General features: G+C 46.3%; 1 long non-coding RNA gene across 1 annotated transcript; it reads right to left on the bottom strand.

The window, feature by feature from the left end:
• Positions 1-241: 241 nt before the first annotated feature.
• LOC148817839 (uncharacterized) lies at positions 242-1,433 on the bottom strand. The gene is made up of 2 exons (XR_016094489.1): positions 1,065-1,433; positions 242-350 (listed from the first exon to the last, which is right to left on the bottom strand). It is a non-coding gene; the product is annotated as an uncharacterized LOC148817839 (long non-coding RNA).
• Positions 1,434-2,793: the final 1,360 nt, after the last annotated feature.

Raw genomic sequence — 2,793 nt, forward strand, 5'->3', positions numbered from 1 at the left:
GACTGAGCAGAGCAGACAGCTGAGGAAAGAATGAGGAAGAGTAGAGTAGAGAACTGTCAGACTTCCGACCAAAGGTGAAGTAAGCCGCTCATGCAGTTCATCACCCACCTCTGGAAGGAAATCTTGGATTGCCCGCGTCTTTAAGGCTTCCAAAAGGGGGAGAAGAAATAAGTCGTTTTTCGATTCAGTTTTTCTTCAAAATGTCTGGGTGACATTAATAAGTAAGCAAAATAAGCATCAGTTACAGTACTTGTCTGCTTTAATGGTTTCTGAAAGAGTTCAGGAGCTCACAAAGATGTAAGGCATGCAAGAGTTGATGTGAACATCTGTAGCTGCTGAGGAATTCGCATCTGTAAAACAAAATAATGTTGCTAAGAGCAGCATTGCCTGGCTAAACAAAATGTCCAAACCACAGTAAATATGCAGTTTAACATCCGACAGACTTTCTAATGCCTCTCGGAGAAGTGTTCTAATTTTCACAGGACTGCCTTCTGAAGTTCATCTGATATGCACAGTTCTGGCTGAATGCACACTTACTGGAAAATAAACGAGATTCGATGTGGCCAATGTGAGATACATACAGATGTTACTCACGTATTCTTTACATAACCAAGCATTAACAAACACACACATGAGCTCTTTAATATGAAGTGCTGCTGTTGGTGTATTTTGGTACAAAAGGCATGCAGGAAATGGCATAGCTTTGCTGCAGACTTCATTTCTTTAAATGAAAAAAAAATTAAAACACAGCAAGTGAAACTGGATTGAGTACTTACACGTACAATGTAAATGTCAAACTAGCTGCAGGGAGATATTTATATAGAAAGAAAACAAAATAAAGAGGAAAACCTTTACAACAACGCAACTTGACAAGAATTGTGCTATTTCTAGCATGTCGGCCTGTGCAGTTTCCTGTTATAGTCTCTTAATAGGCTGCCTCCACCAGCACATTGCTTAAAAAAACAGGTCACTGAGTGCACGTCAGAAATATTCAGTTTGACAAATATACTGACATTAGGCGGGCACAGCAAACATGAGCACAACACAATAACCCTGCGACCTACTTCAGCCCAACCGAAATCCCACAGCAGACACGGCTTCTAATTACTGCTTTCGTTGGGGGGAATTGGACCCCTTCCATCACGCTGAGCAGCAGCGCTGCAGCTCTGTCTGGCAGATAAGGTCTGCGATCACGCTTGCTCCATCGCGGAGAGAGCGATCATCTTCACAGGATTATACACTGTCTGAAACCGCAGGCAGGGCCTTATCTCTCCACTCTGAAATCCCCCAAAATCCCCTCTTCCCGGGCGCTGGAGCTGGGCTTCGCTCTCTGCTTTGTGTTCCATATCTTTGCAGTGCTTGCTTTCACCTCCTGGGAGAAGGTCGCACCGTTCCCCCTTCTCCCCCCTTCTCTTCTCTTCCCTGCAGCAGTAAAGATTCAGGCGCTACAGCTGACAATTGCACATGGCAAGCGTTCCTATTTGCTGTGGACCTGGTGCTTCCAGTTGTCGAAATTCTGTATGAATTGCACAACAAGCGATTTGAAGTTGAGAACCCATGACAGTGTTTCTGTACGTCCCCTCCGTTCAGTCATGCTTCCGCTCACAAAGTTACACACGGAAAATGAGAACCTAACCTTTCTGTTTTGCATTACTTTACACTAAATCTTGTCTGAATGTAATCCGTTCAAGTCCTGACAGACATGGCTTTCTCATGGGAGGGAGTATATATATTCTCAGTAGTTCTTCCGAGTTTCTGCAAAGGATCGTTTTATGTAATGTACAGTACCTCAAAATACAGGTGCGTTGGTCCTGCCGTAGCAGCGCGTATTGCTTGTGTTAAGCACGTATTGTGCCTGATGTAGGGACCGGTTGTTTTGGTGTGGGCGTATCCTTGTTGTTCAAAGGCGGTGAGCTGCTCTGGCGCTGGGGAAGTGGGATTATCTCGGGGCGTGCTTCTGCAACAGAGAGCGGAGAAGTCCAAGATCACGTTCCTCGCAAAGGCCTGACCTCTGACACCATTCCGGGAGCCCAGACGGCAGCCTGAAAAAAATGAACCTGAACTCTCCGCCTCCCGGCCCCCGACCTCTGACCTCCATCACACGCCCTCCCCCCCGCAGGCCCGCTAGCACCACATGTTCACTCCCCAGAATAGAGACTCAGCGGCGGCCCTCAGAGCAGGAAAGAGAGAGGAGAAAGGGAAATAATCTAAGGCTTAAATCAGGTGTTTGCAAAGCAAGATTTACACATCTTTTGAGTGCATGGTAAATTATCAAGGCATTAACAGAGCTTTAGCTTTTACCCTAATCTCTATCCCATTGATTTGAGGCTAAACTGGCGTGCCACTTATACAGTACGATACAAAATTTCCTTGATGAAAGCTCATTTATCATTTGTGAGTCTACGGCTATGGGCAGAGAAAAAATAACCTGAGCTCAGGTTTGCTTTGGTGATGCAGCGCACGCTGTATTTTTAGCTCTGGGATTCGGTAGAGAGAATTTCCAGGCTCCGTGGCCGCTGTCTGGGTTCTTTTCTGTCATCCCCGTGGCTCAGGGGGAGGTTTCAGACGCGTCTGTCTCAAGTCGGAAGACCAGAGATGTTTCAAATTCATCACCTGTTAGTCACCGCGCTGTTTTTTCACACCGCAAGGACCCCAGGCCATAAACAAGGAATCCAATTAATAACGAAGGGATGAAGTCATCCCGTGTGATGAGAGAGCCCCAAAAGGGTCCCACCTTAGCTAGCTTATGACTCACTTCCTCACTTTGCCAGCAGGTGGCGTGCCAGGTGAGTG

The sequence above is a fragment of the Atractosteus spatula genome, chromosome 19, assembly GCF_055471065.1.
Source record: "Atractosteus spatula isolate fAtrSpa1 chromosome 19, fAtrSpa1.hap1, whole genome shotgun sequence".
In the NCBI taxonomy this organism is placed as follows: Eukaryota; Metazoa; Chordata; class Actinopteri; order Semionotiformes; family Lepisosteidae; genus Atractosteus; species Atractosteus spatula.